The sequence below is a fragment of the Lutra lutra genome, chromosome 1, assembly GCF_902655055.1.
Source record: "Lutra lutra chromosome 1, mLutLut1.2, whole genome shotgun sequence".
In the NCBI taxonomy this organism is placed as follows: Eukaryota; Metazoa; Chordata; class Mammalia; order Carnivora; family Mustelidae; genus Lutra; species Lutra lutra.
In genome coordinates this window covers 84543435-84570886 of record NC_062278.1, presented here as the reverse complement: position 1 = coordinate 84570886, position 27452 = coordinate 84543435, and the positions used below count along the sequence as shown (strand labels likewise).

General features: G+C 36.0%; 1 protein-coding gene and 1 non-coding gene across 2 annotated transcripts in view; both read right to left on the bottom strand.

The window, feature by feature from the left end:
• Positions 1-27452, bottom strand: part of RSRC1 (arginine and serine rich coiled-coil 1) — a 434436-nt gene that overhangs the window by 284077 nt on the left and 122907 nt on the right. The window lies entirely within an intron of this gene.
• On the bottom strand, positions 588-694 carry LOC125089615 (U6 spliceosomal RNA). The gene has a single exon (XR_007123994.1). It is a non-coding gene; the product is annotated as a U6 spliceosomal RNA (small nuclear RNA).

The following is a 27452-nucleotide window of genomic DNA, read 5'->3' as shown; positions in this document are numbered from 1 at the left end:
ATATAAAAACTATTAGCACTCCAGGGAAGAGAAATGGAAAGTTTTTAGTACAAAAGAATGAAAATAGAAATTAATGGTTGTACTAGCTACTAAGCTATTGTCTCTGCCATAAATCTAGTACAGAATTCTGCAAATGGCATTCTTCCTTTGCCAGCTAGCACCCTGTTAAGTTCTGCTAGGAGAAGGTGTTAGAAGGAAGTTGAATAGTTCCAGCAAGTGAGAAGGGCTTCCCTGTTTTACTTGCTGCTCCTGTCAGGGCTGCCATGGCAATAAGTCTTTCCTCAAGAGGAAGTAACTCCTTAGCAGAGTTGGTTCCAATTTCTAGGTTGTTGTTGTTTTCCATTTTCCCAGAACCAGACCCATCACATTCCCTCAGAGGCCACCAGCAGCAGCCAAGCAGCATCCACTTCTCAAAGATCCAGCTCTTAGTTCTGTGAAGCCCATCCCACAAACCCCTGGAGGTACCAACACTACTCAAGCAACACCTATTCTTTCCAAGTCTGGATCCCAGTTCTGCTCTTCTCTGAGATCCTAAATTCTGATAATCCAAATCCTCTTCTCTCTTTTTTTCCCCTAAAAATTCTGGAAAATATATGGAATGCTTCACAAATTTGTATGTCATCCTCGTGCAGGGGACATGCTAATCTTCTCTGTATTGTTCCAATTGTAGTATATGTGCTGCCAAAGAGAGCACCCAACCTCTTCTCTTTGTTCCCCTAGAAGCAGTACATGATTCTTGGTATTACAATCTCTGTTATCTCAGCACTCCCCCTTTTGCATCACCTTCCCATACTATTTAACCAACTTACCATAAAAAACTCTGTTAAGATAACGAGTGTGGTTTCACCTTCCTGACTGATACAATGGTATCAAGTAGTCCTTATTTTAGATGTAATTAATATTCTCTTTAGGTATTATTTTTAGTGTTTAATTTTAGTTTATCTAAAAAATATTTTTTTAAGGACTATTAGAATTTTATTCACACTTCAGGCTCCCTAAATTTTTTTTTTTTCTTGTTAGGTGTAAGATTTTTTTTCTCCCACAATTCTTTTGGTTAAATCTGTGAGAAAGCCCCAACAAGTCACTAATGTGTTTGTTATACTTAATCTGTCCTATACCTTCTAATTGTGTCTAAGCCCAAAGGGATGCAAATCTTCCTTTTTAACAATAACAGCAAACCCTTTAGTTTGGGCAGCAGTAACTGGAATAGCTAGTGACAGGTAGAGGAATGGCTTTTAATGAGTTATCAAGAGGCAGCAGATTAGCTGAATCTTCAAATCTCAGAAAATGCCCACATTTATTAATACATATTTTTTAGATATATACTGGAGTTAGTCACAGTGGAGAGATACAAAATGTCTAAGTGTAAAACATGTACTTCAATAAGACAAGAGTTATTTGTACAACTACTTAACTATTGACTTAGCAAATCTCACCTTGATTGCTACCTTGGGAAAATACATCATTTAAACTCTGGTAGCCTCAGTTTTCTCATCTGCAAAGAAAATAGGCTGGACTAGGTCTCTGTTGCCATACGTCTAACATAACAATCTAAAAAAATTTCTTTTAGTGCTAAGGCACTAGGAGCTCAGCATCATTATCAAGAGAAACAAAAGAGTGGTTTTGTAAAGGGAAAAAGTAAAGAGGTAGATAAAGGAGTTATGAAGATTGATAGTTTAAAAACATAATTTGAAAGAGATTCAAATACATAATGTTGGAGAATTATCTTCTTCCTCTAAATCAAGCAAAGAGAAGAAAATATAGACAGTCAAATTATCTGGTTAAAAAGATAAAAAGTTTCTTTATTTCTGTATTATTACAGTCTTTGAAAATATTTACTAAGTCAGAAAGGATACTTCTTAAATTCTCTTCCAGATAGAAAACATGTCTTTTTTTGTTTTTCAGTTTAAAAAACTAAGTTTTGATATTCTTCTCTCAAATCATCTGGCCACATGCCATACAGTAGACCATATGCTTTCACAGCTTATTTATAGAAACAGTTAGATTTAAAGTACCAGTTAAGCGGAGTCTGGGTGGCTCAGTGGGTTAAACTCTGCCTTCAGCTCAGGTCATGATCTCAGGGACTTGGGATGGAGCCCCGCATAGGGCGCTCTGCTCAGCAGGGAGCCTGCTTCCCCCCTCCCTCTTTCCCTGCCTCTCTGCCTACTTGTGATCTCTCTCTCTTTCAAATAAATAAATAAAACCTTAAAAAAAAAATAAAGTACCAGTTAAAGGTTCATGGGCTAGGCCAGATCATTTATCATTTAGCAGTTACAGCTTAACTTGGTGTAATTCGTAGGTTTCGATGCAAGGGAAATTTGGTGAAAAGAACCTTCAAATTTTATAATCAATTAAAATTACTCCAATGTAAACTGAGGGAGAAAAACTGGAAGGAGAATAACTAATGTTTTTAAGAGATCTCCCTGATTGCTCTGTGGATAATGGTTTGTAGGGAGGGCAAGAGTGAAAGTAAGAAGTCCAACTAAGACACTAAACTATAGTTCAGATAGAAAGTGAAACTGGCTTGATCTGTATCAGTGGAAATATCACTCCATTCATGTATCAGTGGAATAAATTTAAAAAAAAAAAAGAGCTTTCTTTTGATGGCCTCAATAAGATCAAACATTTTTGTAGAGGATACTAAAGTAACTGAATTAGAAAAATAGATGGCAGAAAGAAAGAAATATATGGTAACAAGATATAAATGAGGAATACAGCTTGGTGATAATGACAAGCTTGTTAACTTGTTAAGATGTGACTATAGTACAGTAGAGCATGGGACTATTGATCTCGGGGCCAATAGTTTGAGCCCCACATTTGGCATGACTATAGGAGTAGGCAGCTTAGAAAGGTTGGAGACAAAGATAGTTACAAGTGAGAAAATGGAAGCTAAATGAGAAGTAATGCTATCATTATTAGCAAATACCTGGATATTCCCCTACTAACATCTGTTGGTCAGAATGTTTTATACAACATACATTGTATATTCTATGCAAATGAGAACATTATAACTGTTAATAAAATATCTAACTTATAATGTCCCTCTTAATGTTATTATTAATCTAACCATATACCCAAACTTGTCAGTCCACTAAAATAGCTATGACTTTTAGAACTTTCATGGAGACATTCAGCAACATAATAATAATATCTAGGCAATATAATAGTTTATTTTACTATGGAAGGTTAACTAGACTTACTGTGGTGATCATTTTGCAGTATACACAAATATCTAGTCATTATGTTGTACACCTAAAACTAATTTAATGTTATACCTCAATTTAGTTATAACTCAATTTAAAAAAATAATAGTAATAATGGCTTTTTCCAAAGCTATTTGTACACAGCATACTTTAAACAGACCATATACTACAAATTGTTCAAGTAAAAGATGGAAAGACTGGGTTCTTTACACCAATCTCTCACCATTTTATGTCTTACTATTTCTATAATAAAAAGTTGACAGAAAAACTAAGTGTTGAGAATGTGGACTGGCAACCACAGTCTCAGTATCTATAATTTTTTTAATTAACCAATAATGTATTATTTGTTTCAGGGGTATAGGTCTGTGATTCAGAATCTATATTTTTGATGAAAAGTGGGCTCCCCTATTTTGAAAAACTGGCATGTTGAGCTCTATAAATTGCCTAAGGCAAGGTGCTAAGCATAGGAAAGGCATCCACTTTATGAAACCTTTGTCCTGGAATAGACCTATGAATCTTTCAAAACAAAGGAGTGTAAGTTTGCTGCTCAGGATAATACATTGAACATAAAAGATTACTAATGACTTATGAGCTCCTAATATAGCATGAATCATGCCAGCAACACTAGGATACTGGTTTCAACAAATAGCCTATTTTATTTTATAAACTTCACCAGAATATTATCAACAGCAGTATTAGAAAATGGAAAGCTAATAAAATTAGGAGGAGGCATCGGCATACTACACACAGTGTTTCTCATCGCTCTAATGCAGAATCTAATGGATGAGAGATCCATCTTTTAACTTAAAAAAAAAAAAAAAGGAGCCAGTAAACCTAGAAAAATAGACCTCTATTTGACAAAGTTATTAGAGAATATTTTGCTACCTCAATTCAATAAACTGCATTAGTGAAACCAGTTTCTTTTATAAGAAAAAAAGGCAGCATACCTTCTTCTTCTGTTTTATTATACTTCAAAAAGCCTGATTATATTAACAGTTTCTTGTTTTCCTTGAGCAATATCTGAAGTAGAAGACAACTGAAAGATTAGAGGATTATAAATATTCTCTTTCTATAAAGATATTTTCCTAATTCTATAATAGAGGATATTATAAATACAGGATAATATCAAACTTTCAGAAATCAATGCCTTTCACAAACACCCAGTTTACCTACCTGTGAAATAGAGCTTTTAATATCTAACCCTGATTTTATTTGATATCATGACCAAATATTTTTCTGAAAAGTAAATGGTTATTAGCAATTTCTACAATAGTTCCATAACAGCAAAGGCAGAATCCATGTTTAGGTGATTACTTTATGTTTTGATTCAGTTATCTGCAGGGTGTCTGCATGGTACTCTAACTATTTAAAGCCAGCAAAAAAGATTACAGCTCACACTAACTGGATTTTCACAGCTCCCTATCATTCGGCTTGAATTCCTCATGGGCAGATTAAAAGGGCCAAGGCAAACAATAGTCTTTTTACAAGGTGGTTATTGGGGGGCGGGGGGGAAGAAGAGGAAGAAGAAGAAAAGAGAAGGGAAAAAACTATATTTTATGGTCAAAACAACAAAATTATTTAAGGAAGCAGCCACATAAAAACAAACTAATGTCTAGCAGAGGTAAAACTCTAGGTGCTGCAATATAATGAACACAAATCAAGAAATTAGTAGCATCTGAAAGAACAATAGTTTTTTTTCTGAAATCTGTAACATAAATAATATGGTTTTAGAGTTCAACGATGGTCAAAGAACAGAGTTAAAAGTATCAATGATCACTTAGTTTAACTTACTATTATTGTATACATAGATAGGCTGAGGCCCAAAGAACTCAACATGGCATTTTCAAGTCAACTACTGGAGATTATCAAAATAACCATGAAATATTTCATGTTCTTTTCCACTTTTACTTAACCACCCTCTCATTCTCTACCTTCATTCATTTCAAATGATCAAATAACTTACCAATCTCTGATTAGCCTTTTTCAGTGAGTCCTGGATACAAGGCCTTCCTTATGCATTATCTCCCCTAATCCTCATGCAATCCCAGGAGGTATTTTTATCATGGCTATTTTACAGATAAAAAAACCCCAAGACTTAGAGAGATTAAGTGACTTGCCCAGGATCACACAGCCTGTAAATGGAAGAGTTGGATTTAAAATCAGGTCTACAGAACTCTAGTGTATGAGCTTTTAACCACTGTGCTGTATCTAGCTTCTCTATTAGCTTCTTTTACTCATTTCATGGATAAGCCCCAATGGTTTACACTTTTCTTTCCCCGCACCATTCATTCACACAACTCATCCAAACACCACCCTTAGTGTCTCCACACTACTGTTTAGTATTAAATAACCAGCCGGTGTCTGAACCCAAGTTAGATCAAGATCCAGTTGGGTAACATTCTTTACTTATTTTCTACTTATCTTATCCTCTACTACCACTACCTTAAGTAAAGCTTCATCACTGCTCTTTCAACAGTACTTACTATATAAAACATCAAAATGGTCTCTCAGCCTTTAATCCTTTCTCCTTAATGCTACTTCCCAGATTTAAAATTGTTCAAGTCAAAACTCCTTTGGCATCTCCTTCTATAACCTCTACTTAAATTTATTTTAGTCACAATAATCTCAAAAGGAAAAATAAGTTTAAGTGCATATATTTATATTTGCTTATAGCTTTTTAAAGAAATTCTAGAAGGATGTGTAGGAAACTAATAAATGTGGGGACCCAGATTTTTGGGGGTTGATGTGAGGCTAGGAATTGGGTGGATAGGTGACGAGGTGGAAGAGAGATTCTTTACTGTATATTTATATCATTATGTAATGTTCAGTTTTGAACTATGTAAGTATACTATCTATTAAGAAAAAAAGAGGAAAGGAGAAGGAAGGGAGGAAGGGGAGGAAGAGAAAGAAAGAAAAGAAAAAAGGAAGAACAAAGCTAACTGTCACCCTCTTGTTTCCACCCTCTTCTGCATATTGCCTGACAATAAAATGGTAATTTCACCCAAAAGGGGGGAATAAAAATAATTCCCAAGCACTCTATGATGCCTCTTGATTCAGTCCTTTCCTTTTTCCATCTCCTTCTTACTTCCTCTTCCACGTTCTGTTTTTCCAGATGGCTTAGTATCAATACCTTTAGAAAATCTTCCTTGACTAACTCATTTTGGGTTAAGTAGCCATTTGATATGCTTCCCTAGTATAGTAAGCATCTCTCTGTCACAGCACTCACACTACACTGTTACCATCTATTTACATGTCCAATTATCAAACTAGATGAAAGTTTCCCGAAATCAAAGACCATGTCTTATTCATCTTCACCATCTCCAATAATCACAATAGTGCCAGGCACATTTTAATAGCTCCCAAAGCAATCGATGGCACATGGCATTTATCTTTGCTATGGCCCATGGATCAGATTCAGCAGTCACTGTCATTTAATCTTACCATATGAGAAATATTGCTTTGGTCAGTATAGCCTCCCTTTTATAGGTATCTACAATTATCAAATTCCAAGTAAAATACATGAAGAGTTAAAGATCAACAGGAATTAAAAACCCAACACTCCAGGCCAGAACACTCCTGAGCTCAGGACCTACATATCCTTTTGCCTACTTTATTTCACTTCTTGAATGTCCAAAGCAAACTTACAATCTTCTGTCATACCACGGTCTCTTCCAGGATAACCATTAGTCAATTTTATATATATTTATATATATATAGACACACACATATATACACATATATTTATATACACATATATATATATGTATATGTATATATAAAATCCACCACTCCAATAATACAAACCAGAAAACTACTGGTTATCCTTAGCATCTTCCTCTCTTTTACCAAACCGAATCCATCATTAAATACATAAATATGTCTCAAATCCATCAACTTTTCTATCTTCAATGCCAAATCCCTGGTTCGAGCTACTATTACATCTCTCCTAGACTACTGTGCTACTAATCTGGTTTCTCTGCATCCACTCTTATCCTCTGCAATCTGTTTTCCACACTGCAGCTGGAGTGATCTTTTCAAAACACTAATCTGATCATGTCACCAATCAGATTAAAACACTTCAAAGGCATCCTGTTATTCTTAAGATAGAGACCAAAATCCTTAACCATGTCTACAGGGCCCTACAGAGTCTAGCCCCTCTCTGCTTCTCTAGCCCCAACTCATACTGTGTTCCCCCCTCTTCTCCATACTAGTGACTCTTAACATCTTTCAGTCCCTGCTCATATCAGTCTCTCTTGTGTCTAGGGACCTTTGCAGATGATGTTTCCTCTGTCTACAATGTTCTTCTTCATTCACTGGTTTCAAATCATCCTCATTTTTTTACAAAAGTGTGTCTGACTGTTGTAAATCAAATTCCCTCCCCTGTTAAATGCTATGTAGAGTACTATGCACATCTCATCCATGATATTTATCACCACTGAAAGTTTATAGTTATTTATATGACTTCATAATTGCTATTTTCCTTCACTGGACTATAAGCTCCATGGATTCAGAATTGTAACAATCAATCACCATAGGATCCCCCAAAAAACAACTCAGAGCCAGACACAGTAGGTACTTCACAAATATTTGATAAATTAGTGACAGAAAGAAAGGAAGGCATGTCTTAGGTAGTAACACCTAGGCTACATTCAGTCACCATTGTCTTGCATATGGAAAAGGTAGACTCTAAGTCAGGGTAATTAATTTTTTTTTATTTGACACACAGAGAGAGAAATCACAAGCAGGCAGAGAGGCAGGCAGAGAGAGAGAGAGGAGGAAACAGGCTCCCTGCTCAGCAGAGAGCCCGATGTGGGGCTCGATCCCAGGACCCTAAGATCATGACCTGAGCCGAAGGCAGAGGCTTTAACCCACTGAGCCACCCAGGCACCCCCAGGGTAATTAATTTAATATAAAGAGTCTAATCATCATAATTTAAAGTTTATACTGAGAACCTTCTCCTTCCCCTTCAATCACAGAATATTATATATAGTCTTCTTCATTCAAGACTGGTAGGGTAATCTTCCACCACAAAAAGAGACTTCAGAGACCACGTACCCTATCCCTCTCATTTCACAGTTAAAGAATATAAACCCAGGGGCGCCTGGGTGGCTCAGTGGGTTAAAGCCTCTGCCTTCGGCTCAGGTCATGATCCCAGGGTCCTGGGATCGAGCCCCCGCATCAGGCTCTCTGCTCAGCAGGGAGCCTGCTTCTTCCTCTCTCTCTCTGCCTGCCTCTCTGCCTACTTGTGATCTCGGTCTGTCAAATAAATAAATAAAAATGTTTAAAAAAAAAGAATATAAACCCAGAAATGTTAAGTGACCAATTCAAAGTCATATACAAATTAGAAGAGCCAGGACTAGAGCCCACTTACCAGTCTAATATAATATCCAGTAAATCTAGTATGGTGAAACATTATGGATTTTTTCAGAGAAAAGAATGCAGTACTCATTATTAATTTATAATCTAGTAACCCTGTAGGTACATACACATTTGTCTGATCACATGCTCTAATTCTGGGTTGAGAAAATGTGGTAACCATTATCCCCAAAGAACCACGTAAAAGTTGTATACTCAACAACAGCATAGTTTTTATCTATGGAATCAATGGTCTAAAAGCAGTTAGTTGCCAGGGGGTGGGGAGGTAGGGAGAAGGTGGTTGGGGAGGGTATTTGCTATGATGAGTGCTGTGAAATGTGTAAGCCTGATGATTCACAGACCTATACCCCTGGGGCAAATAATACAGTATACGTTAATAAAAATAATTTTTTTTTAAAAAAAGCAGTTGGTTGTGATCAGAAGTATAACCCCATAGAAAAACTTTTAAATTGTTTTGTGGATGTGGAGAAACTTTGGGTGGAATTCATGAGATTAGCTATAGATAGGCTGGATTTAAGGTTCTGGAATATACACTTATACATATGTATCTGAAATTCCAAGAGCTCTAGCCTACTGAAAACTTAGATAATGGATTCAAGGACAAAAAGACAGCAAGCCAGATGCCAGTCTTCAGTGAAAGAGGAATATTATCTAGGAAATATATGGCACCAAAAGGAAGAAAGTAAGTTTCATGATGACTAGCACAAGCTGCACAGTATATTTTAACTTATTCTATTTGAACTAAAGGGTGAGAGAACAATTATTTGGAAGGGAGAATAGAAAGTAAAAAAGATAACAAATTGATCTCATGCCAAAGTATACTGGAAGTAAAAAAAGAAGATGGAAACTCAGATTCTAATAATGGCAGACTAAATAAATCCAGATCGACACTTTCTCTGAGAAATAATACAATGGGTAGAAATTTTTAAAAAAATATTTATGGCTTCTTTGATGGCATTTAAGAGTTAGAGATTCAAAGGGTGCCTGGGTGGCTCAACTGGTTAAATGTTTGCCTTTGGCTTAGATCATAATCCCAGGGTCCTGGGATGGAGCCCCAAGTCGGGCTCCCTGCTCAGCGGGGAGTCTGTTTCTCCTTCTGTCCCTACCCCCCTCGCTTGTACTCCCTCTCTCTCTCAAATAAAGAAAAATAAAAAGTGACTCAATTGCTGAGAAAAAATTAAGATAATCCCAGATTGCCCTCAAAGGCAATAGAAATGAACTCAACTGGAACTACACACAATGACGTCATAGATTATAAAATAACTAAGCTTAGTAAGTTAAACATACCAATTAAAAGACAGCGGCTGTCTGAATGAATTTTTTAGAAGTCCATACAGGCCTACTTCAAGACACAAGAAAAATCTCAACTGAACAATCTAACTTCACACCTGAAGGAACTAGAAAGAGATATCCAAAATTAGTAAAAGGAAAGAAATACTAAAGATCAGACTGGAAATAAATGAAATAGACCAAAAAATAGAAAAGATCAATGAAACTAAGGGTAAAATTAAAAAACCCTTTAACTATAGTAAGAAAGAAAAGAGGGCACACAATCAGAACTGAAAGAGAAGTTACAACTGATTACAGCCAAGAAATAGAAAAAAATCATGAAAGACTATTTCAAAAAATTATACACCAATGAAACGGAAAGCCTAGAGGAAATAGAAAAATTCCTAGAAACATACATTGTTCCAATACTAAATCATGAAAAAATAAAAAAATCTAAATAGACTGATTACTAGTAAAAAGACTGAATCTTTAATCAATAAACTCCCAACCAGCATAAGTTCAGAATCAGACAAATTCATAACTGAATTCTATTATATATTCAATGAAATGTAATACCTATCCTTCTCAAACTCTTCCAGAAAATGAAGACAAGGGAATATTTCCGAACTCATTTTGTGAGGCCATTACTATAATACCGAAATCAGACAAGGACACCACAAACAAAGAAAATTACAAGCCAATCGCCAATGAACGTAGATATAAAAATCCTCAACAAAGTATTAGCAAATTCAGTTAAAAATACATTAAAAGGATCATACACCTCAATCAAATGGAATTTATTCCAGAAATGCAAGGATGGTTCAACACCCACAAATCAATCACTGTTATACAATATATTGACAAATGAAGGATAAGCTCACCTGATCATCTCAATAGATGCAGAATAAGCATTGGACGAAATTCAACTTCTATTTCTGATAAAAAGGCTCAACAAAGTGGATACAAACAGAACATAATACTACAACATAACAAAAGCCATATATGACAAACCCACAGCTAACATCATACTCAATGGACAAAAATGCTGAAAACTTTTCCCTTTAGATTAGGAACAAGAAAAGGATGCCCACTCTTGCCACTTTATTCAATATAGTATGGAAAATTCTAGCAATTAGGCAGGAAAAAGCAATAAATGGCATCCAAATTAGAAGAGAAGAAAGTAAAATTATTACTGTTTCTGAACAACATGATGTATAGAAAACCCTAAAACTCCACCAAAAAGCTCTTGGAACTAGTAAATGAACACATTAAAGTTGCAGAATACAAAATCTATATGCAAAAATCTGTTACGTTTTTACAAATTAACAATGAACTATCAGAAAGAGAAATAAAGAAAACAATCTTCTTTAGAACAGCATGAAAAAGAAAACTTAGTAAAAATTTAACTAACAAGGAAATGATCTGGACACAGAAAACTGTAAAAATTAAAGATGACACAAACAAATAGGAAGATAGTCTGTACCTCATAGACTGGAAGAATTTCTAATGTTAAAAGGTCCATATTACACAAAATAATGTACAAATTCAATATAATCAAAATGCCAGTAACATTTTTCACAGACATAAAATGAACAATCCAAAAATTAGTATGGAAACACAAAAGATCCCTAGTAGCCAAAGCAGTCCTGAGCCAAAGCTGAAGGCATCATGCAACCTGATTTCAAACTATACTACAAAGCTATAGTCATCAAAACAATATGATATTGGCAAAAAAAACAAACCAAAACAAAACATGTATCAGTGGAACAGAATAGAGACTCCAGAAATAAACCCATACATATATGGTCAATTATTTTTATAACAAAGGAAGAAAGAATATACAATGTGGAAAAGACAGTCCCTTCAATAAATGGTGCTAGAAAAACTGGACAGTCACATACAGAACAGTGAAACTGGACCACTATCTTATACTATGCACAAAAATTAACTCAAAATGGAATAAAGACTTGAATGTAAGACTTGACATCATAAACTTTCTAGAAGAAATCATAAATGGTGGTAAACTCTTGAGATTCATTTAATGATATATTTTTAGATCTAACTCCAGAAACAATGATCTAACTCCAGAAAAGCAACAACAAACAAATGGAACTACATATGCACAGCAAAGAAAACCAATGGCAAAAATAAAAAGGGGACCTACTGAATGGGAGAAGATATTTGCAATCATATATGTATCTAACAAGGAATTAATATAAAAATATACAAAGAATTCATACAACTCAATAAAAAAAAAATCTGATTAGAAAAACTGGCTGGGGATTCTTTTTCCAAAGAAGACACATGATGGCCAACATGCACATGAAAAGATGCTCAGCATCACTAATCATCAGGGAAATGCAAATGCAAAATAAGATATCACCTCCCAACTATCAAAATGACTATTATATAAAAGACAAAACTTTGGAGAACAGTGTGGAGATTCCTCAAGAAATTAAAAATAGAGCTTCCCTATGACCCTGCAATTGCACTACTGGGTATTTACCCCGAAGATTCAGATGTAGTAAAAAGAAGGGCCATCTGTACCCCTGTTTATAGCAGCAATGGCCACAGTCGCCAAACTGTGGAAAGAACCAAGATGCTCTTCAACAGACGAATGGATAAGATGTGGTCCATATACACTATGGAGTATTATGCCTCCATCAGAAAGGATGAATACCCAACTTTTGTAGCAACATGGACAGGACTGGAAGAGATTATGCTGAGTGAAATAAGTCAAGCAGAGAGAGTCAATTATCATATGGTTTCACTTATTTGTGGAGCATAACAAATAGCATGGAGGGCAAGGGGAGTTAGAGAGGAGAAGGGAGTTGAGGGAAATTGGAAGGGGAGGTGAACCATGAGAGACTATGGACTCTGAAAAACAATCTGAAGGGTTTGAAGGGGCGGGGGGTGGGAGGTTGGGGGAACCAGGTAGTGGGTATTAGAGAGGGCACGGATTGCATGGAGCACTGGGTGTGGTGCAAAAACAATGAATACTATTATGCTGAAAATAAATTTAAAAAAAAAAAAAGAAAAAAATAACAAGGGTTGGTGAGGAAGCGGAGAAAAAAGAACCCTTGTACAGTCTTGGTGAGAATGTAAAATTGTGCAGCCACTATGGAAAACAGTACAGAGGTTCCTAAAAAAATAAAAAATAGAACCATCAGGGGCAACTGGGTTGCTCAGTCAGTAAAGTATACAACTCTTGATTTCAGCTCAGCTCGTAAGCTCAGGGTCATGAGATTGAGCCCCATATCGGGTTTCAAGCTCACCATGAAACCTGCCTAGGATTCTTCTTCCTCTCCCTCTGCAACCCCCAAACTCCTAAATAAATAAAAAAAGAAAGAAAGAAAGAAAGAAAAGAACCATACAATCCAGCAATTTCACTCCTGCAAATTTATCTCAAGAAAATGAAAACAATGATTCAAATAGATATATGCACCCTTATGTTCATTACAACATTAATTTACAATAGCCAACATATGGAGAATATCTGAATAAAGACAATGTGTGTTTGTGTGTGTATGAGGAATGCTACTCAGCTTTAAAAAAGACTGAAATCTTGCCATTTGCTACAGCACGGGTGGATCTCAAGAGTATTTTGCTAAGTAAAATAACTCAGAGAAAGACAAATACCATATGATTTACCTATAAATGGAATTTAAAAAGGAAAATAGGGGCGCCTGGGTGGCTCAGTGGATTAAGCCGCTGCCTTCGGCTCAGGTCATGATCCCAGGTTCTGGGTTCGAGCCCCACATCGGGCTTTCTGCTCAGCAGGGAGCCTGCTTCCTCCTCTCTCTCTGCCTGCCTCTCTGCTTACTTGTGATTTCTCTCTGTCAAATAAATAAATAAAATCTTTAAAAAAAAATAAAAAAATAAAAAGGAAAATAAACAAAGCAAAACTCAGATACAGAGAACAGGTTGGTGCTTATCAGAGAGGAAGGAGATTGGGAATGGACAAAATGGGTAAAGATCAAGAGATACAAATTTCCACATGTAAAACACGTAAGTCATGGGGATGTAATGTACAGCATGGGGACTATAGTAAAAAATTATTACAAATTTGAATGTTGCTAAAACACTAAATCTTAAGTCTGCCTCACATGAAAAAAATGGGAATTTGTATGGTAACAAAGGGTGAACAGACAATATGGTAATCATTTCACAACGTACACAAAGGAAAAATTATGATGATCTAATCGAAACTAACAATGTTGTATCTCAATTATACTTCAATATACTTCACATATACTTCAGTATACTTCAAAATACTCTGCAAGACCAGGAAAAAAAAGTTCTATCTATGTGCAAGAAACTCATTTCAAAGATAATGGATATTTGCCTTAGCTATATTCAATATTGGACAATGTCCACCGCAGAGCAATAATACAGTCAAGAACAAAGAGCGACACATTAATGATTATATGTCATTAAAGAGCCAATTTGCCAAAAAGATTTAACAATCTTAAATGTATAGACACCTAACAGAAGAACTCAAAAATACACATAGCAGGGCACCTGGGTGGCTCTGTGGGTTAAGCCTCTGCCTTCGGCTCAGGTCATGATCTCATGGGTCCTGAGATGGAGCCCCGCATCAGACTCTCTGCTCGACAGGGAGCCTGCTTCCCCCTCTCTCTCTGCCTGACTCTCTGCCTACTTGTGATCTCTGTCAAATAAATAAATAAATCTTTTTAAAAAAATACACATAGCTAATACTAAAAGAAAAAACAGACAAATTCAAAATTATTTGAATTTAATTTAAATAATTAATTTAATTAATTTTAATTTAATTGAAGGGAAACTTCCCTTCTTCTAAATAGCAGCTTTACTGAGATATAATTTACATATCTGAAAGTTCATCCTTTTAAGGTATACAATTCACTGGTTTATACTATATTTATATTGTGTGCTAATCACCTCAATTTCATCCATATTGTAGCAAGGAACAGTACTTTATTCTTTTTTATGACCAATTAATATACAATTACAGGTGACCTTAGAACAACATGGATTTGAACTATATGGGTCCACTTGTATACAGACATTTTCTTTTAATTCCAGTATAGTTAACATACAGTGTTATATGTAGTTTCAGGTGTACAATATAGTGATTCAACAATTCTATACATTACTCAGAGCTCATCATGATTAGGGTACTCTTAATTCCCTTCACATATTTCACCTATCTCCCCTCTGATAACCACCTGTTTATTGAATATAGTTAAGATTCTCTTTTTTGGTTTGTGTATTTTTTCCTTTGTCTGTTTCTTAAATTCCACATATGAGTGAAATCACTTGGTATCTGTCTTTCTCTGACTTACTTATTTTGCTTAGCATTATATTATACAGCTCTACCCATGCTCTTGCAAAGTGTGTGTGTGTGTGTGTGTGTGTGTGTGTGTGTGTATGCCACTTCTTTATCCATTCAATGGACACCTGGACTGCTTCAATAATTTGGCTATTGTACATAATGCTGTAGTAAATAAAAGAGTGCATGTATCCTTTTGAATTAGTGTTTTTGTGTTCTTTGGGTAAATAACCAATAGTGCAATTACAGGATCATAGGGTTGTTCTATTTTTAAATTTTTTTTAAAGATTTTATTTATTTATTTGACAGAGAGAAATCACAAGTAAGCAGAGAGGCAGGCAGAGAGAGAGGAGGAAGCAGGCTCCCTGCTGAGCAGAAAGCCCGATGTGGGGCTCGAACCCAGGACCTGGGATCATGACCTGAGCCGAAGGCAGCGGCTTAACCCACTGAGCCACCCAGGCGCCCCTCTATTTTTAAATTTTTGAGGAACCTCTATCCTCCGTTTCACTGTGGCTGAACCAGTTTGCAGTTCCCCTACTAATACACAAGAGTTCCTTTTCTCCACATCCTCACCAACATTTGTTGTTTCTTGTGTTATTTTATATAGCCATTCTGACAGGTATGAGGTGATTATCTCACTGTAGTTTTGACTTGTATTTCCCTGATGATCAGTGATGTTGAGCACCTTTTCATGTTTCTGTTGGCCATCTCTATATATCTTTGTTGGAGAAATGTCTGTTGATATGTCTGCCAATTTTTTAACTGGATTATTAGCTTTCTGGTGTTGAGTTGTGTAAATTCTTTATATATTTTGAACACTAACCACTTATCAGATATGTCATTTGCAAGTATCTTCTCCATTCAGTAGTGTGTCTCTTCGTTTTGTTGATTGTTTGCTGTGCAGAAGGTTTTTATTCTGAAGTAAAGCCAATAGTTAATTTTTGCTTTTGCTTCCCCTGCCTCAGAAGACAAATCTAGAAAGATGTTATGTCCAATGTCAGAGAAATTATTGCCTGTGTGTTCTAGGATTTTTATGATTTCACGTCTCACATTTCATGGTTTCATGTCTCATATGGTCCTTAACCCATTCTGAGTTTATTTTTGTACATGGTGTAAGAAAGTGGTCCAGTTAAATTCTTTTGCCTGTAGCTGTCCACTTTTCCCAATGCCATTTATTAAGGAGATTGCCTTTTTCCTACTGCATATTTGTGCTTCCTTTGTTGCAGATTAATAGACCATATAATTGTGGGTTTGTTTGTAGGCTTTCTACCCTGTTTCACTGATCTATGTCTTTGTGTGAGTACCATACTGTTTGGATTTCTACAGTTTTGCAGTGTCACTTAAAATCTGGTATTATAATACCTCCAGTTTTGTTCCTCTTTGTCAACATTGCTTTGGTTATTCAGGATCGTCTGTGGTTCCATACCAATTTAAGAACTGTGTGTTTAATTCAGTGAAAAATGCTGCTGGTAATTTGGTAGGGATTGTACTAAGTCTGTAGATTGTTCTGGGTAATAGGGACGTTTTAACAAAATGTGTTCTTACAATTCATGAGCATGGAGTATCTTTCCATTTCTTTGTGTTATCTTCAATTTCTTTCATTAGTGTTTTATAGTTTCAGACCACAGGTCTTTCACCTCCATGGCTGAGTTTATTCCTAGGTATCTTATTATTTTTGATGCAACTGTAAACGGGACGGTCTTAATTTCTCTTTCCCCTGCTTCATTATTAATGCATACAAATGCAACATTTCTGTACACTGATTTTCTATTCTGCAACCATAGTGAATTCATTTATCAATTTTAGTAGGTTTTTGGTGGACTCATTAGGGTTTTCCATATACAGTATCATGTGACATGCTAATAGTAAAAGTTTTGCTTCTTCCTTACCAATTTGGATGACTTTTGTTGTTGTTGTTGTTGTTGTTGTCTGTTTGCTACAGACTGCCAGTAATATGTTTAGTAAACCTGGTAAGGAAGGAAATCCTTGTCTTATCTTAGGAGAGAGCTCTCGGGTTTTTTTTTACATTTGCATATGAGGTTAGCTCTGAGTTCCTCACATATAACTTTTATCATGTTTAAGTATGCTCCCTCTAAACTACCTTTTTGAAGGTTTTTATCATGAATGGATGCTATACTTTGTCAAATGCTTTTTCTGCATCTACCGAAATGACTGTATGCTTTTTCCCCTTTGTTTTTGATGTGATGTTTCACATTGATTTGTGAATATTCAACCACCCTTGCATCCCAAGAATAAATCCCATTTGATCGTGGTGAATGATTTTTTAATGTATTGTTGTATTCATTCTATTAGTATCTTGTTGAGGATTTTTGTACCTATGTTCATGAGAGATATTTGCCTCTAGTTCTTTTTTTTTTTTGGTGTCTTTATATGGTTTTGATATCGGCGTAATGCTGACTTCATAGAATGAATTTGGAAGTTTTCCCTCCTCTTCTATTTTTGAAACAGTTTGAGAAGAATAGAAATTAATTCCTCTTTAAATGTTTGGTAGAATTTACCAGTGAAGCCACCTGGTCCTGGACTTCTGTTTTTTGGGAGTTTTCTGGTTACTGATTCAATTTCATTACTTATAATCACTTTGTTCAAATTTTCTATTTCTTTCTAATTCAGTTTTGGGGGATTATATGTTTCTCCATTTATCCATTTCTTCTCAGTTGTTTGTTAACATAAAATTTTTCAAAATATTCTCTTATAATCCTCTGTACTTTTCTGGTGTCAGTTGTTCTCCTCTCATTTCCAATTTTGAGTCCTCCGCCCTCTCTTTTTATGAGTCAAAATTATAAAAAATGAATTCTGTTGATCATTTCAAAGAATCAGCTTCTGGTTTCATTGAGCTCTTCTACTGTTTGTTGTTGTTGTTGTTGTTTTGTGGCGTTTTTTAAAGTTCCTATTTCATTTATTTCTGCACAAATCTTTATTACTTTCTTCCTTCTGCTGGTTTGGGCTTTTGTTTGTTCTTTTTCTAGCTCTTTTAGGTATAACGGTGGGTTATTTGAGATGTTTCCTTGCTTGAATTAGGTCTTTATTGCTACAATCTTTCCTCTTAGAACAGCTTTTGCTGCATCCCAAGGATTTTGGACTGCTGTGTTTTTGTTTTCATTTGTCTTCATGTACTTTTTAATTTCCTAATTTCTTGGTTGACCCATTCATTGTTCAGTAGTTTATTATTTAATCTCCATGTATTTGTGTTCTTTCCAGATTTGTGTGTGTGGTTAATTCTAGTTTCACAGCACTGTGATCAGAAGAGATGCATGGTACGATTTCCATCTTTTTGAATTTGTTTATACTTGTTCTGTGGATTAATATGTGATCAATTGTGGAGAATGTTCCACATGCACTTGAAAAGAATGTATATTCTGCTACTTTAAGATGGAATGTTCTAAATACATCTGTTAGATCCCTCTGGTTCAACGTATCATTCAAAGTCACTGTTTCCTTGTTGATTTTCTGCTTAAATGATCTGTCCATTGGTTTATGTGGGGTGTTATGGTCCCCTACTATTATTGCATTATTATCAATTACTTCCTTTATGCTTATTAACTGCTTTATATACTTATGTGCTCCCATGTTAGGTGCAAAAATATAATTTTTTATATTCTTGCTGGATTGTTCCCTTTATGATTACATAATGCCCTTCTCTGTCTTGTTACAATCTTTATTTTAGAGTCTATTTTGTCCAATATAAGTAATACTATGCCAGCTTTCTTTTCACATCCATTTGCATGATAAATGCTTCTCCATCCCTTCACTTTCAATCTACCTGTGTCTTTAGGTCTGAAATGTGTCCTTTGTAGGTATAACATAAATGTGTCTTGTTTTTTTATCCATTCTGTCACCCTATGTCTTTTGATTGGAGCATTTAGTCCATTTACATTCATAACTATTGATAAGTATGTTGTTTTGTAGTTGTTTTTGTAGTTCTCTGTGTCTTTCTTCTCTTTCTTCTCATGGTTTGCTGGGGTTTTTTGTTGATATACGTGGATTATTTTTTCTTTATTTTTGCATATCTATTACTGGTTTTTGATTTGTGGTTACTATTAGGTTTGTATATAACATCTTTTGCATATAGCAGTTCATATTAAGTTCACAGTTGCTTAAATTTGAACCCATTCTTTACTCCTCTCATCCCCACATTTTACATATACTTTACCATTCCTTTGTGTGTGTGTATATGAGTTCCTTGACTAATTTTTACAAATGTACTTATTTCTACTACTTTTGTCCTCCCCTATTCTTTTACTCTTACTCTGGTCTTTTCTTTCCACTCAGAGAGTCATCTTTAACATTTCTTATAGGGCTGGTTTAGTGATGATGAATTCCTTTCTCTTTTTGTTGCCTTGAAATTCCTTACCTCTCTCCCCCTTCTATTCTGGATGAGAGCATTGCTACATAGGGTATTCTTGGCTACAGATTTTTTTTTTTCCTTTTAGCACTTTGAATACATCACATTACTCCGTTCTGGCCTGCAAAGTTTCTGCTGAAATATCAGCTGAGATTCTAATGGGGTTTCTCTTGTATATAACTGCTTTCTTTTCTTTCACTGTTTTAAAAATTTTCTCTTTATCACTTATTGCCATTTTAATTATTATTCTTTTAAAGATTTTATTTATTTGACAGGCAGAGATTACAAGTAGGCAGAGAGGCAGGCAGAGAGAGAGGAGGAAGCAGGCTCCCTGCCAAGCAGAGAGCCCTATAAGGGGCTCGATTCCAGGACCCTGGGATCATGACCTGAGCCAAAGGCAGAGGCTTTAACCCACTGAGCCATCCGAGCGCCCGCCATTTAATTATTATGTGTCTTGGTGTGGATCTTCTTGGGTTAATTTTGTTGAGGTCATCTTGGTGCTCCCTGGATCTGGATTTGTTTCCTTCCCCAGCTTTAGAAGTTGTCAGCTATTATTTCTTCAAATAAATTTTTTACCCCCTTTTCTTTCTCCATCTGTCTGGGGTCCCTATAATGCAAATGTTATTATACATGATAGTGTCACTGAATACCCCAAGTTTATTCTCATTCTGCATAACTATCTTTCTCTCTCACTTGCTCAGCTTGATTACTTTCTATTACTTTGTTCTTCAAGTTGCTTATTCATTCTTCTGCTTCCTCTAGCCTATTACTTAATATGTTTAGTGTATTTTTAATTTCATTTATCGTGTTCTTCATCTCTGATTGGTTCTTTATCTCTTTGTTAAGAGTTTCACTGATGTCCTCCAAACTCTTCTCAAGTCCAGTGAGTACCTTTATGCCATTACTTTAAATTCTCTATCAGGGACATTACTTTTACCATTTCACTTAGATCTCTTGCTGTGACTTTGTCCTGTTCTTTCATTTGGGACATACATTCCTCTGTCTCTTCATTTTGTCTAACTCTTTGTGTCTATTTCTGTGTGTTAGGAAAGTGAGCTACATCTTCTGATCTTGAAAGTAATGGCCTTATGTAGAAGACGTCCTGTAGTGCCCTGTAGAGCCCTATTCCATATTCACTGGAACCTGGCACTTCAGGGTGTTTTCTACATATGTTGCATATGTCCTGCTTTTGTAACTGAGCTGCTTTTTCCTTTAGTCCAGCTGTCTGCAGTGTCTCTCCTTGCCTGTTGGAGGCTATGTTTGGCCACTCTGGTGTTAGTAGGCCAGTCTGGAGATGTCTTGGGCTTGAGTTGAGTCAGACCAGGCTCACCATTGATATAGCAGCACCAGACTGCAGGGTGCTTTCCCTATGTTGTCCCCTGAGAAGGTTTCATTGGTGGGCAGGGACTTGCGATCAGCTCAGCCCACTGCTAGGGCCAAAGTCTGACTACGCATCGTTCCCTCTCCCTGGGGCAGGAGTTACTCTGGAGTGGTACTTTTGTGTCTAGCTTACACACTGCAAGACCTACAGCACCACCCTGGACGGGTTCTGATCAACAGTATCTTTAAGGGGGCAGATCCATAATGTGCAGGGGGCTTCAATGGGGGTAGGGCAGTACTGTTAGCAAATTAGGTAGTGAACGTAGGTGCTACACTGGTTCTGGCAGGTGGCCAACTACTTATTGTGCAGAAGTGGAGGAGGAAAATGGTGCCTGCCAACTCCTTTATTCCTGGTAAAATCCATCCCAGGTTTCTCTGCTTCTCTGGACATGTTGATTATCAGTAAACTACTCTCCCTCCTTTATGCCCCAAACTTCTGCTTCTGTCCTTTATCTCTACTGACTCGTTGTAGTGCTGGATCTTTAAGGGTGGGGATTCAGTTTCCTCTAACCTTCCTAGCCCTCCTACAGCAAAGCCCACTGATTTTTAAAATTCCAGGTTTAAGTCCCACTGATTGTAAAAACTCACAAAATTCAGTCCCTCTGTTTTTCAAAGCCAACATTATGAGGACTTTTCTTTCCTGCTCAAGCTCCGCAGTGTGAAGGTCTGTTTCTCTCTCCACGGCCACCATGTCCCCCACTCCCGCAGCCAGACCCAATGTCCATTTAGCTCCATCCTTCCTAACCTCTTCAGTTTGGGCTCTTCGCTATAGTTAGTCGGGGAGTTTGTTCTACCACTCCTCAGATGATTTCCTCAGTTATGTACACTGAGTGAGTGTTATCAAGTTATATCAGTGGATCTAGGTGAGGTTAGATTCCTCCTACTCTGCCATCTTTCCTAGAAATCCTATAGTTGTAGACGTCTACACTTACCTCTTAGTAATCAACATAAGAAGATGGAAAATAACAAAGACAGGAACAGAAGAACACCATCAACCAACAGAAGTTAATTAATATTTATACAGTACATGACCCAACAAAAGAAAAATTCACATGAAACAGTCAGCAAAATAGAGTATTTCCTGACTCAGAAAACAAAGAATTAAAATCATACAAAGTGTGTCCTGTGATCATAATGGAATGAAACCAGAAATCAATACCAGAAAAATACAGTGAAATCTCTAAATAATTATAAATTACAAATCTCACATCTAAATAATCCTTAGGGCTAGTATCCAAAATATAAAGAGCTTATCAAACTCAATACCCAAAGAACAAATAATCCAATCAAGAAATGGGCAGAGGACATGAATAGACATTTCTGCAAAGAAGACATCCAGATGGCCAACAGACACATGAAAAAGTGCTCCATATCACTCAGCATCAGGGAAATGCAAGTCAAAACCACAATGAGATACCACCTCACACCAGTCAGAATGGCTAAAGTTAAGAAGTCCTGAAATGACAGATGCTGGCGAGGATGCGGAGAAAGGGGAACCCTCCTACACTGTTGATGGGAATGCAAGCTGCTGCAACCACTCTGGAAAACAGCATGGAGGTTCCTCAAAGTTGAAAATAGAGCTACCCTATGACCCAGCAATTGCACTACTGGGTATTTACCCTAAAGATACAAATGTAGTGATCTGAAGGGGCACGTGCACCCGAATGTTTATAGCAGCAATGTCTACAATAGCCAAACTATGGGAAGAACCTAGATGTCCATCAACAGATGAATGGATAAAGAAGATATGGTGTGTGTATATCTATCTATATATATAGATATACACAATGGAATACTATGCAGCCATCAAAAGAAATGAAATCTTGCCATTTGCGACGACGTGGATGGAACTAGAGGGTATTATGCTTAGTCAAATAAGTCAATTGGAGAAGGACAACTATCATATGATCTCCCTGATATGAGGAAGTGGAGATGCAATGTGGGGGGTTTGGGGGGTAGGAAGAGAATAAATGAAACAAGATGGGATCGGGAGGGAGACAAACCATAGGAGACTCAATCTCACAAAACAAACTGACAGTTGCAGGGGGGGGTCAGGAGAGGGTGGTGGGGTTATGGACATTGGGGAGGGTATGCGCTATGGTGAGTGCTGTGAAGTGTGTAAACCTGGCAATTCACAGACCTGTACCCCTGGGGCTAATAATACATTATATGTTTATAAAAAAAATTTAAAAAATTATTAAAAAAATCCTTAGGTCAAAACAGGAAGTCACAATGGAAATTAGAAAATATTTAGACCTGAGAAATGCAGAACATATGAAGATATGAAAATACAACATATGAGAATTTATGAGAGGCAGTGCAAGTAGTATTTAGAAGGAAATTTATACTAGTGCACATAATGGTATAAATCTTCTACTATTTAAAATATAAGCATTTTTATATTGGAAAGGAAGATTTCAAATCAATAATCTGAGCTCACCTTAAGAAACTATATAAATAAGTCCAAAATAAATTCAAAGTTAGAAATAATAAAGAACAGAAATCAATAGAAAAGACTCAGAAATCAATAGAAAAAACATGCAAAAGAAAAGTCTAGCAATATTTACAAGGAAAATCAAAATATAAAAAAGGAATTATCATTTCAGATCATACAAACATTAAAAGGATATTAAAACGGTATTCAAAACAATGCTATGCATATAAACTCAACAATCCAGATGCAATAAACCAATTCCCTGATAGCCAAAATGACCAAAATTCATTCAACATGAAATAGATACTTGGAATAACTATATAAAAAGCAGTAACTATAAAGAAATGGAATTCATAATCAGAAACTTCCCCCAAAAAAGGACTCCAGACTAAGGTGGTTTGACTGGAGAATTCTACCTAATAGTTTATTTTATTTATATATTTTTTTAATTAAAAAAATTTTTTTTATTTTTTTAATTAACATATAATGTATTATTAGCCCCAGGGGTCTGTGAATTGCCAGGTTTACACACTTCACAGCACTCACCATAGTTATTTATTTATATTGTTAACATGTAATGTATTATTTGCTCCAGGGTACAGGTCTGTGAATCATCAGGCTTACACATTTCACAGCAACCATCATAGCACATACCCTCCTCAATGTCCATAACCCAACCACCCTCTCCCTACCCCTCTCCCCCTGGCAACCCTCAGTTTATTTTGTGAGATTAAGAGTCTCTTATGATTTGTCTCCCTCCCAACCCCTTTTTGTTTCATTTTATCCTTCCCTACCCCCCAAACCCCCACTTTACCTCTCAAATTCCTCATATCATCTACCTAATATTTTAAAAAGAAATATTAGTTCTATACAATCTCTTCCAGAATAAGAGGGAATATTTTTTTAAAGATTTTATTTATTTATTTGACAAAGGGAGGGAGATCACAAGTAGGCAGAGACAGGCAGAGAAAGAGAGGGGGAAGCAGGCTCCCTGCTGAGCAGAGAACCTGATGCAGGGCTCCATCCCAGGACCCTGAGATCATGACCTGAGCCAAAGGCAGAGGCTTAACCCACTGAGCCACCCAGGTGCCCCGAGGGAATATTTTTTATTCATTTTTTTTTTTAAGTAATGTCTATGTCCAATGTGCAACTCCAGCCCACGATCCCGAGATTGAGTTGCATGCTCTACCAACTGAGCCAGCCAGGTTCTCTGGAACAGTTATCATTTTATTGTATGAGACAAGCATTAACCTGATAACAAAACCCTTAGAGGACAATATTCCTTATGAACAGACATAAAAATCCTTAACAGAGTATCAGCAAACTGAAACCAGCTATATATAAAAAGTATACACCACAACCAAATGAGATTGATCTCAGGAATGCAAAACTGGTTCAATGTTCAAAAGTAAATCAGTGTAATCTATTGTATTAACAGTCTAAAGAAGAAAAAATAACACATGACAGTGTCAATACTGGAAAGGCATTTGACAAAATTCAGCATCCACTACAAGAAACAAAATTCTGTAAAGTAAGAATAGAAGAAAACTTTTTCAGCATAATAGAAGATATCAAGAAAAAATCTGCAGCTAAAATCTTCGTTCATGATAAAAATTTGAATATTTCCCCCCTAAAATGTCCTTGCCCATCATTCCTATTGAAAGCAGAACTGGAAGTCATACTCAGTGAAAAGGGCAAGAAAAATAAATTAAAAATACACAATTTGGAAAGAAAGAAATAAAACTGTTCCCATCTACAGATGATAAACTATGTATGTAAAAGGCCTAAGGAATCTACCACAATAACTCCTATAAATAATAAGTACATTTAGCAATGTCACAGACTACAAAGTCAATGCATGCACACATACGTGCACACAGACACACATACACACAAATTATACTTCAATTATTTATATTACATTTTTATATATTAGCAGTTAACAATTAGAAATTGAAATTTTTAAAATATCATTTAAAATAGCTCCCCCCAGGGCGCCTGGGTGGCTCAGTGGGTTAAGCCGCTGCCTTCGGCTCAGGTCATGATCTCAGGGTCCTGGGATCGAGCCCGCATCGGGCTCTCTGCTCAGCAGGGAGCCTGCTTCCTCCTCTCTCTCTGCCTGCCTCTCTGCCTGCTTGTGATCTCTCTCTGTCAAATAAATAAATAAAATCTTAAAAAAAAAATAATAAAATAAAATAAAATAGCTCCCCCCATGTTTTGAAATGAGCATTGGGTGTTATATAAGACTGATGAATCACAGACCTGTACCCTTAAAACAAATAATACATTATAGGTTAATTAATTGAATTTTTTTTTTGAATATGAACCATTTTTTAATGCTTCAGAAACTAGCTCCCACCCCCCCAAATAGGAAGATTATGGATTGAAATGTCATCCACCTGAAATAGCTCCCCCAAAATGAAAATACTTTGGCATAAATCTAACAAAATATGTACAAAACCTATATGCTAAAAACTTTAAAAAACTGATAAAATAATTAAACCCATTTTCATTTCAATTCTTCCCTAGTTGATCTATATATTTAATATAATTCCAATCAAGATAATTTTTGTACATATAGCCAGATATGATATTTTTTACATATGGCCAAACTTACATTAAAATTTATATTGAAAAGCAAAGGACCTAGGAGAGTCAAAAAAGTTTTTAAAAAAGAATAAGGTTGGAGAACCAAAGCAACTGATTTTAAGACATACTATAAAGCTACAGTGAGGACGTTTACATGGCTCGGTCGGTTAAGCCGCTGCCTTCGGCTCAGGTCATGATCCTGGAGTCATGGGATGGAGGCCCGCATCTGGCTCCTTGCTCAGCGGGGAGCCTGCTTCTCTCTCTGCCTCTGCCTGCCATTCTGCCTACTTGAGCCCTCTCTCTCTCTCTCTCTCTCTGACAAATAAATAAACAAACAAACAAACAAACAAACAAAAACTTTTTTTAAAAAAGCTACAGTAGGAGAAGAATAAATGTAACAAGATGGGATCGGGAGGGAGACAAACCATAAGTGACTCTTATTCTCACAAAACAAACTGAGGGTTGCTGGGGGAATGGCTCGGGAGAGGGGGGTGGGGTTATGGACATTGGGGAGGGTATGTGCTATGGTGAGTGCTGTGAAGTGTGTAAACCTGGCGATTCACAGACCTGTACCCCTGGGGATAAAAATACATTATATGTTTATAAAAAAAATAATAATAAAAATTTTTTTAAAAGCTACAGTAAATAATACAATATGATATTGGCAAAGGAATAAGCAAATAGATGACTAAAACAAAATGGAGAACCCAGCAATAGACCCAAACAAATATGACCAATTGATTTTTGACAAAAGTGCAAAGGCAATTTAATAAATTACAGTCTTTTCAACAAATTGTGTTGGAACAACTCAACATTTAAACATCCATATGCACCCTCCCCCAAAACAACAGTCAATTTAAACCTCCCACAGTATACAAAAACAAAAAACCCTCAAAATAGATTACAGATCTAACTGTAAAATGTAAAACTATAAAACATTTTAGAGAAAATCTTCATGACCTGAGGTTAACCAAAGAATTTTTAGATAGTCCATGAAATACATGGTGCATTAAAGACATAATCAATAAAATGGTCTTCATCAAAAGGAAAACATTTTGCCTGCAAATGACACTAAAAGAAAATGAAAACACAAGCCACAAAGTAGTAAAAAACATTCACAGTACATATCAGGCAAGTGCAAGTTCTCAAAATACACAAGTCTGAGTGCAAGTTCTCAAAATATATAAGAATCTCTTATAACTTATGAATTTTTAAAAAGTGAATAAATGATTTGAAGAGATACTTCACAGAAGAAGTATGACCAATAAACACATGAAAAGATGCTCAGTATCACACTTTCAAATCACAGTCAACAAAGGACTTCTATGAAGAATATAATAAAAATCTTTCAAAACTCACCAATAAGAAAACACAATATAATTTAAAAATGGGCAAAAGAGTTGAACAGATTTATGGATTGCAAGTAAAGTACATGAAAATATGTTCAACATTAATTATTAATTATTAGCATTAGGGAAATTCAGATCAAAACCATGATGAGGAATGCCTTGGTGTGGCTCAGTCAGT